Genomic DNA, 11185 nt, shown 5'->3' on the forward strand with positions numbered 1-11185 from the left:
GCAGCACGGTCACAAGACACTTGGCTCTCAGTTCTAGGGCAGCCCTGACAGCTAAGAGCCTGAATATTACAAGGAGGAATTTAATTCTGTGAAATGAACCTAATGAAAGTACACAGGTTTAGCAGAGTCTTGGGGCCAAGAAACAAATAGAAGATACACTGAGGACTCTGCCCTTGGATTCTGCTTAGCAGGGATGACAACGTGGACTTAAGACCTGGCAGTGACATCAAATTGAGATGTGCTGAGGATTTGGAGACTCATCTCCCCAGTATCTACGCCTCTAGATACCCAAAAGAGCAGGCTTCTGTTACGTTTTGAGAAAGTTGTCTGCTGATGTGCCCAGAGCAATCAAACAAGAAAGACCACATAGTGTTCCACCCAGAGGCAGCTAATAGCAAAAATAAGAACTTAAAAGGGCATACTGGGCTTCCCTGGTGGCGCAGTGGTTGAGAGTCCGCCTGCCGATGCAGGGGACACGGGTTTGTGCCCCGGTCCGGGAAGATCCCACATGCCGTGGAGCGGCTGGGCCCATGAGCCATGGCCGCTGAGCCTGCGCGTCCGGAGCCTGTGCTCCGCAAAGGGAGAGGCCACAGCAGTGAGAGGCCCGCGTACCGCAAAAAAAAAAAAAAAGTGCACACTGGACTATTTTAATGTGTTTATATAGAAAGAAAACTGCATGGAATATTCCATATAGTAAGGAGAAGAAATGCTAACCCAGCCTACAGTGATGTCACACCTCATGAAATTCAAGAGAATCGGCTTCCACTTGCATGAGGCTTTTGATTTTCTCAATTTGATGGTTCCCCTAGGATAAAAACTGCTCTCAATGAAAAGACATCAGTCTTCCAGCAGCCCTGACACCAGATAACCGCCCACACATTACTCAGCACAACAAAGTATGCTTGTGCCCTTTACAAACACCATCAGCATCTCAGTACCACCCAATTCATTTGGCTCTGATTTTGCCATTTTCCCAGATTGTGAAAAGCAAAGCAGTCATACGGATTTATGGCTGTGCCACTGCTATTTGCAGTAAATAAGCGCACTCCCTGAAAGGCACACACAAAGAAGGTAACAGACTCGATGTGAGGGGGCAGTTCTCTTTACAGGACTTACATTCTACTGGAACTATATCATAAGCTTAGTGGTGTAACATTGATTTTTGAGTGTGAGAGCATCACAATGAAAAGATGACTACAAAAAAAGACACATTCATCTTTCTCTCACTATTTATAATTATTTTATATTTCATTGAGAATGAAAATGAACAGGCACTTTAAATTTTGCTTTTATTATTTAAGGCTGTATAGCCATTCCTTTAATATATGTGTGTGTACATACATACATATAGATACACGTATGACATCTAATATATAAATGCATGTAGTATATACATATAATGTATGGATACATATAATCATTATTATTTTATTGCTTTATTTTGGCTTTTTAAAGTGTTTTACTCCATCACTCATCATGGATCTATATATATATGAAAGAGATCTCTAGTGGAGTTTGAAGTAAAAGACCGACAAGTCAAAATAAAGCAAAAAAGTAATGTTGACAGGTAGGCAAAGGGGGTTGAGGAGGACTGGCGGCCTAATTATCCCAGTGACCAAACTTCTAAAACTCTGGAGTCTAATATGAAAGGATATAAACGCAAGACATTCTCCTTGCTTATGTGGAGGAATGTCATTATATCCTTTAGAAGTATACTTAATGAGATATAGCTTAAATACTTCGGAAAGAAAGGGGCTTGATTACTACAGCGGTCGACATAGTTAAGAGCTCATTTATTGTGGTTTTATGTATCTAAAATGCACTTTCCATATATAAGAATGGAAATCTGCTGGCTGATAAACTCTGTTAAAAGGAATATTCTATCATATACTTAAATCCCTTTGAGGACGCTGAGTGTTCCATATGATAACTATTATAATTATAAGCATTTGTCAAGATGGTTTTAAAGCACTCTTATGACAAAAAGCTTGATTATAACAGTGGGCTGATGTGGTTAGCAGTTCTATCATAGTGATTGTGTAGATCAGCCTACATGGTACATTTGGGAAACGGAAGAATGGTTTTTGTGCTCAACACTAAAAGTCTAGAAAATCTCCATTTGTGATTTAAGTACCCTGAGGAAGGATGGGAGGTGGGGGACACTCAGACACAGGCTTTGAGGCCCAGGCTGAACCCTCATTATTAAAGTCTCACCGGGGTAATAATATATCTGTGGCACTGGAAAAGGTAGTAACAGATTTTGACATTGTTTCAAACTGCTGACTCAACAGATTTGGAGGGGTTTGAGAACAGCTCGACATAGCTGGATGTTATTAATTATGTTGTAAATAGCTTCACATTTATTTTCACATTTAGTGATTCAGTAAACCCAGTGAGTTTCTAGACCCAGTTTCAAGTTCAGTTGTTGCAAACACTCCAAGAGATTCCCTTATCTATTTGAATTCAACTCCAAATCACGATTTAAAACCTCCTGGAATCTATTGAAAGTTTCAGAGAACGGTTGCATTGGAAGTTGGGTTTAACAAATGGCCATTTTATTTGACCTTCCAAATGCTTCCTTGAACAAAAAGAGAGGCAAAACAATACAATCATACAGATTTAATGAAGTGCTTATGTACCAAAAAATTTAAAACAATGTTATTTGATATGTACAGCAAATCTGTGGTGCAAAATAATTTTTTTAATAGGCAAACATTCAGTTTTAGGAGCTATAAAAGGATGATTCTTTTATTAAAAAGTATTGGAAGCTCTCAGAGAGCTATAACTTAAACTTTCATAAGCTGAGGGGAGTAAATAATTGAACGAGTATGATATCACTTTAGGAAACACCCAAGTTCAACTTATTAAGAAGCTACATCACGTCTCCATACCCATTTCTTACCCAGAGGGGAAAATAGTACAGAGAAAAATCATTACACTGCCATCCATTCTCTAGGTACTGTATTTTCAAAATTCATCAGCTGATAAAATAGGATGGAAGATTCTTCATGTCATTTTGCCTGAAAAAGTAGGTAGTTACCGAAGAAACAAATGAGAAATTTTATAGTTGAAACTCTACCAGAATTTTCAGGCTTGAAGCCTCCAGAAGGATGGGTACCAATTCTTCCAGCTTCCTGGAGAATGCTTGCTTTGAAAATGTCACCCAAACCATCTCCCCAGCAAGCTTTTATTATTACCTTATATTCTATTATTACATCATTATATTACAGCAATTTTTAAAATTATTACTTTATAATCTTTTGTCACATAATTACATTGTATTGTTGTTATTCTTATTACCCTTATTTATGTGTCTAACTTGTCTCCAAGACTAGTACAAACCTAAAAATTTTCCACAGAGCACACATAGAAAATCAAACCCGTGCACCCCACACTGGTGTAAGTGGAGGCGCTTGGGCTCCCTGAAAGCTGGGGGAGTGGTCTCTAGCTCAGCTTACCTGTGACCCATGCATGCATCACACGAAAAAGTTCGGCACTAGATTCTGGGTTCTTTGAGAGCAGGCTATTCATCTTCGTGTCCACAACTCCTGAAACAAGGTCTTCAATAAGGACATATAAAAAATTCCTTAAGGTGGGTTGCAAAGCCTTTCGCAGCCCTAACTCGAAACTGAGCTCTTCATTATCTCCAGCCACCAGCCTCAACTCGTACCTCATCCTAGGCTCTGAAGTATTCAAATATAGGTTTATGTTCTAGTCTTACATTTACCAACTTGCTATGCAGTAAACATTCAACAAAAAATCCTGAGTAATGTATCTTCAACAGAGCAATGGCAGGATGCTGCTGCAGCAGCAAAAACTGCACAATCTTCCTGCAGCACACACACTATCAGACACCTAAGACCTAACCCAGAGCCTTCCCTCCTGCCCTCACATCCGATCTAGGCTCCTGTCAGTCTAACCTCCTAATGTCTTTCCAATCCATCCATTTCTCTCCGTTTCTAGGATCATCAGGCTGTCATCATCTCTCACATAGACAATTTCCATACCCTCCTAATCTCTCTCAAAGCATTCAACTGCCTTTCTTCACACAGCAGCCTAAAAGAGCCTTCAAAAACACAAATATGATAAACCTCAACTAAAATCTGTCAATCTGTCATTAATGCTCTTAGAATTAAATATATTAACATGGTCTATGGTGACCCTGTGCCTACTGATCTCACAGGGCTCATCTAGCAACCTTCTCTCCTTCCCTACTATTTTGCAGTCATACCACTTTCCCACATACAAGCTCACTCACACTTTAGGACATTAACAAATACTCTTTGTTTTAGATGATCTACTCACCCTTCCTTCTTGAACTAGTTAATATCCACTTATGCATTAAATGCAGATCAAAAGTCAAAATCTCAACAGAAATTTAAGAAACATTTATTGAGTTCCTAACAGATATTCTGCTCTGCCCTGGGCTTTGGAAGTACAGGAGTAAGCAAGATAGAAAAGGCACCTGCTCTCATGTAGGCTATTAAAAACCCTACTATACTAGCTTAAGTGTGTAAAGAATATTTCTTCTCAAGTACAAAAAGTCCAGAAGAGGCAAGCCTTGGACTGATACAGTGTCAGCTAAACAATGTCATCAGTGTTTCCATGGTTCTTTCCATATTTTTATTTCTTATTCTTAATGCAGGAGCCTTGTGTATTCATTCCTGTCATTCTTGGCCATAAGATGATTGTTCTATAGACTTTAAAGCAGGGGTACAGGGAAAAGGGGGTGATATTTCTTATCAGGAAAGCAAAATCTCTGCAGGAAATACTCAGTAGACTTCTCCCTTATAACTCATTCATCATAACAGTGCCACATTAAGCCTCTGTACTACAGTGAAGGCCAAGATAACTGAATTTTGTTAGCTGGGAAATTGCCACACTGAATAAAACCAAGTTCTGTTATTAAGAAAGAAGGGAAGAGTGGGTACAGAATCTCCTACATGAAATTTACAGGCGGGGGGAGGGAGATAAACACTGTGGTGAAAAGAATAACGGCCCACCAAAGATGTCCACATTCTACTCCCCGGAACCTATAAATATTACATGGCAAAGGAGAATTAAGGCAGGAGATTAATTAAGGTTGCCAGTCAGCTGACCTTAAAATAAGGACATTATCCTGGATTATCTCGGGGGTCCCAAGGTAATCACAAAGGTACTTAACAGTGAAAAAGACAACCAGAGAGAAGGCAGTGAGAAAGGGTCTTGGCCCATGTTGTGGCTTTGAGGACTGAGGAAAGAAACCAGGAGCCAATGAAAGCAGGCAGCTCTAGAAGAGGAAAAAGCAAGGAAATAGGTTCTCCCCTAGAACATGCAGAAAGGAAGGCACCCTGTCAACACCTCGATCTTAGCTCAGTGAGGTTCACATCAGACTTCTGATCTACAGAACTATAAGATAGGAATTCTGAGTTGTTTTAAGCCACTAAGTGTGTGGTAATTTGTCACAGATACAGTCGAAAACTAATACAGACACCAAACAAAATAATCACTCCAATAACTGATTAACTACACCTCTGATGATTGTTGTAAGCAGCGTGCCACCCCCATGTTAATAGGGGTAAATAATATATACTGGGAATAAATGTCCAAATGCCAACATTTTTATTTTAGAAACTTCAAAATGGTTCATGCCTTCATGCCTTCCCAACCCTTGCTTCAATTCTCACCAACTTCCATTGTATCCAACCACCATTTTCCAGATTAAACCCCCAGTACTCAGAACACCAGCCAACACATACTAAGATCTTAATGAATTAATTAACTCGTTAATTCTGAATGAAATAATTCATTAATTAATGAACACCTAAAGGTTAAGAGTTATATTTGTGAGTTTGAAACATGAAATATAGAGTTATGACTTGCAAGTGTTTAGGTGTTAGCTGTTCTGACAAAAGAATTGAGAAAGACTCAGGAGATTATAGGAAGTAGAAAAAAAAAGAGTCAAAAACAGAATCTTGGCAAATATCAACATTTAAAAAGTACTCAGAGATGATTATATATACAATGTGAACATTAAAAGATACTAAGTACTTGATAGAAAATCAAGATTTAAAAAATTTAGATAATTTGATTAGACTATTGAGAAACACATAATCACAAACATATACAACACACACAGAGCCTGGAAAGAAACTGATCAAAATGTTAACTAGTTGTGTTTGGATAGTATACATATTGGTAACAATATATTGTGACAATAAAGAATATTGTTTTATTCTTTCTAAATTCCAATTTTATGGAATATAATTTAATCATATCTTAAAAAATAACAATAGCATTTCATGGGCTCTTTCAAAGAGTTTCAAAAAGTTTCTTCCTTTAGAACAGTGGTCCCCAATCTTTTTGGCACCAGGGACCGGTTTCATGGAAGACAATTTTTCCGTGGACTGGGAGGCGGGGATGGTTTCGGGATGATTCAAGCTCATTACATTTATTGTGCACTTTATTTCTATTATTATTACATTGTACTATATACTGAAATAATTATACAACTCACCATAATGCAGAATCAGTGGGAGCCCTGAGCTTGTTTTTACTTGCCACTCACTGATAGGGTTTTGATATGAGTCTGCAAGCAATTGATTTATTATGGTCTCTGTGCAGTCAAACCTCTCTGCTAATGATAATCTGTATTTGCAGCCACTCCCCAGCGCTAGCAGCACCGCCTCAGCTCCACCTCAGATCATTCTCATAAGGAGCACGCAACCTAGACCCCTCGCATGTGCAGTTCACAGTAGGGTTTGCGATCCTATGAGAATCTAATGCCGCGGCTGATCTGACAGGAGGCGGAGCTCAGGCGGTAATACGAGCGATGGGGAGCGGTTGTAAATACAGATGAAGCTTTGCTCGCTTGCTCGCCACTCAACTCCTGCGGTGTGGCCCGGTTCCAGTACTGGACCATGGCCTGGGGGATGGGGGCCTCTACTTTAGATGTCCAAAGGGAAAATCTTTTATTTTCTTATTGTGGGCATAGAGCCCATTCCACCTTGACCCTTGATGATGGCACTGCTCCTTGCCCAGTTCAGTCCTCTCTATTTCACACCCTTAGATTCAGTTATTCTAAACCAAATATCAATACCATTCAGTGCATGGGCTCAAGTCATCACTCCTATTTCAGAAGACACTGCAAACTAGGGTCCACAATTTCAGTTTTCTACCTGCTGCACGTAGCAAAAGAAGCCCAAGGATATTTACATTTGAAAACTGAGAATTCCTTTACATACTACCACTTCCCAGGTGTTGGTGAGGTTTGCCTGGTAATGCCAAAGCTGTCAATGAACTCCCAGCTACCAGGCTCTCCAGGGACCAGCCAAGAGCTGTCAGGCTAAAGAAGGCAATGACCAAATGTATTCAGCTGTGGACTCAGAGGATCAGTATAAATTGAAAATAACTGTGGATACACTGTAAACGCCATAGATTCATGGATAATAACCTTAAAAAACAGCGGAAGCCCATGCACAAGGTATCATTATGATTAAAACTATATTAAAGGTCATTTTTAAGTAAAGATACTGCCTTGAGAGGATGGATACAATAACAAATAAATGAAATGTTATTTTTACCTTTCTTTATCATTTCATGTCTTATTTCCTTTTTCTTTTTTTTTTTTTTTTTGCGGTATGTGGGCCTCTCACTGTCCTGGCCTCTCCCGTTGCGGAGCACAGGCTCCGGAGGCTCAGGATCAGCGGCCGTGGCTCACGGGCCCAGCCGCTCCGCAGCATGTGGGATCTTCCCGGACCGGGGCACGAACCCGCGTCCCCTGCGTCGGCAGGCGCACTCTCAACCACTGCGCCACCAGGGAAGCCCTTATTTCCCTTATTTCTAAGGATTATTACATTACATACCTCGAGATATCTCTTAGTCCATTGTGACATATATAACGTGTGACATTATGACATAGGGTTAGATGCACCCTGAATAAAATAAACTTTAATTGAAGTGCTTCTTCAGTTTCATGGAGAAATGTGGTTGAGTTTCATTTTAAAAACTGTATTAATATGTCTAGTATAAACATGTCTAAAATGTTTGTTTTGATTTTAATCTGAAAGAGAAAACCAAACCTCAAGTTTTCATTATATATTTAAAGAGTTGAGATTATTTGGGCTTTTGGTAAACCATATTTTAAAATATTTGGGGTTTAATTTTTTCTGGGATGAAAAAAATCTGGCATAAATAAATAGCAATGCAAATGCCCTATTAGGTGAAATCAATTGGTTATGTTTTTGTTGGGCAAGGAGAGCAGACTCTTCCTTCTGGATGCTGTGCAGCTGTGTAAAAACACAGTGATCTCTGTGGCTTCCCACAAGTCTCCAATATTATGACGCTAAGATTCTGTCACCATCTCCCCTCCCACCACCACCCACAGCTCTTTATTGGCTTAATGCTTTCTCGATGCTCTGTTTTTCATATGACATGAAGTCTTTAGGTCTTGTTCTTATTCAGAGCAATAACTTTCATAAAGGTATCACCCACTGTGCAGTGCTTCCTTGCCAATTGCTATGGGTTGAATTGTGTCCCCCGAAAATCTGTATATTAAACCTAACTCCCTGTATCTCAAAGTACAACCTTATTTGGAAATGCGGTCATTGCAGACAGAAATGAGGTGTGAGGGTGGGCCCTAATCCAATATGACTGGTGTTCTTATATAAAAATGAAATTTGGATAGAGAGACAGGCATGCACAGAGGGAAGAAAATGTGAAGATACATAGGAAGAGGAGGTCTGAAAGAGATCCTTCCCTCATAGCCCTTGGAAGAAATCAACCCTGTTGACACCTTGATCTTGGACTTTAGCCTCCAGAATTACGAGACAGAACATTTCGGTCATCTAAGCCACCCGGTTTGGGTGCTTTGTTATGGTAGCCCTAACAAAATATATACAATTTTTAAGCATCATACCTCTTCCTAGTTATATCTAGAATCCTAAAACTTCATTCAACCCATATTACATTCAGTATTCAAGCCATTTTTTCCATATCAAATCTTCCTTATTTTTAAAATATATGCTTCTATAGAAATCTCTTTCTTTCTTTAGTTCTTCCCTCTGATTCCCCAATCCTTATTGAAAAGTCCATTTCTGAACATTTTTCACTTTCATTTTCTTTAGAGGTAGCATCCAGAGCCAATTGCAGAAGCCTGTGCCTTGATATAACAGCCAATCACTTACTGATCCTCAATTTCCTCATTTGCAAAAGGCATTAAAAATTATCACACAGTGGGCTTCCCTGGTGGTGCAGTGGTTGAGAGTCCACCTGCCGATGCAGGGGACACGGGTTCGTGCCCCGGTCCGGGAAGATCCCTATATGCCGCGGAGCGGCTGAGCCCGTGAGCCATGGCCGCTGAGCCTGCACGTCCGGAGCCTGTTGCTCCGCAATGGGAGAGGCCACAACAGTGAGAGGCCCGCGTACCGCAACAACAACAACAACAAAAATAATAATAACTGTATGATTTGTTTTGAGGACTAAACAAAATAACATGTATAAAAGTGTTTGAATTGCTACTGATGCTTCTGTGTCATTTGCATGGCCTCCTCTGATGATTCACAGAATTGTGATAACTGTTTTTGTCACCACAAACTTCAGGTAGAAGTCCAGGAGAAGATAGTAATAACTTTCAAATCTTTATCATGGGTCATCATTGATGCACAAGGGTTATCATCATAGAAAATTTGGTTCGTATTATTTTTTCTTATTCTACAACATTCACACATCCACGGTGAAGTCCATCTTTGTGTTCTGACCTCACATACAAGGAGGAAAGATTTTTCTGCAGTTTATCCTTATCAGCTTGACATTTAATTACCCAGAGAAGCTTAGTGTCATCTGTGAACTTGAAGATTTTACTGGGCACTTCATCTTCCTGATCACTTACAGAAACCTTAAATGAAGACAGCCTGACAAAAATCCCTGAAGCAGAGCCTCCAAACCTGAGTGCTGGCAGTGAGTTACAGATGTGCTAAGGTGCAGATGCTTCGGGAGCAGTCTTTTCCACGTGCACGAGTGAACAGGGACAAAATGATCATCTTCTCCAGGCATTATGTAAGAAAAATTGGGGAATGCCACTTTAAAGATAGCTTCTGTTAAGATCATTTTCTTCATAAAAGTAGCTGTTTATGCCCTTGCCTTTTTCCCCGTAACTAAACCGGGCTTCCAGCCGTGAAACCATATTCTCCTGAATTTCTAGGCTATTTGTTGTGTGTGTGTTTGTGTGTGTGTGTGTGTTTGTGTGTGTGTATGTGTGTGTGTACGTGTATGTGTGTGTGTGTTTGTGTGTATGTATCTTCTATGACTATTTTTAGCGGCCTGACTTCAGCATAGACGATTTTCAGACCTGTTGCAGTCATGGCAACGAAGAATCACAGGGAAGGTGAAATTCAACGTTATGTGAAGAATCAGTCAGATGAATAAATAAATAAATCAGAAGTGAAGGTCAAAGAACTCATATGAGGTACCACTGTCATATCTCAACAGATGAAATCATTTTATGTTTCTCATGTGGAACCGTATTGTTATGGAACCTATATACATTCAGAAGCCTTGTAAATGTTACCTTTATTTTCTATCTACTGGATATTCCTTGGGCCATTCCAAAAGGTCATCTCAATTAATGAGTATTTTGTTTTACTTAAGTCCAGCAAAGCTTTCCGAAAAGATAACAGAGTTCCTGTGCAGGTAAGAACTCTTCCCTCCAAGGATCATGGAGGAAATAGGAGATGGGGAGGGCGTCATTTAATGGGAGGAGTAGGAATTCCCAGGGAAAAGGAGAAGGAACAAACCCAAGCAAGGCTGGGACATCTGTCAGAAAGCTAACAGCCTGGCCAGAGCAGTGGCAGGCGAGGCAGTGGGTGATCAACAGCTCGGAGCCTAAACCTCCCAAAGGAAGGGGTCACCTGATAAGTGGCTCAGTAAACAAATAGAAAAATAAAAGAGCAACAGTGAGAGAGGGAGAGAAAAACAACAGAAATGAAAGCAAGAGTGAAAGTAAGAGATAGTGAAAGAAAACTCTGGACAAGGCAATCCAATTCCTGTCTTACAGAAACATTTGTTGCTACGTGAAGACAGCTTCTATATATGCCAGTAGCAAAATTCTGTTTGAAATTTTATTTTTTAATTTTTTATCCCATTTTAATTAATGGGGGCTACTCTTCGTTGTGGTGCGCGGGCTTCTCATTGCGGTGGCTTCTCTTGT

This window comes from Lipotes vexillifer, unplaced genomic scaffold (assembly GCF_000442215.2).
Source record: "Lipotes vexillifer unplaced genomic scaffold, Lipotes_vexillifer_v1.1 scaffold40, whole genome shotgun sequence".
NCBI classification, from domain to species: domain Eukaryota; kingdom Metazoa; phylum Chordata; class Mammalia; order Artiodactyla; family Lipotidae; genus Lipotes; species Lipotes vexillifer.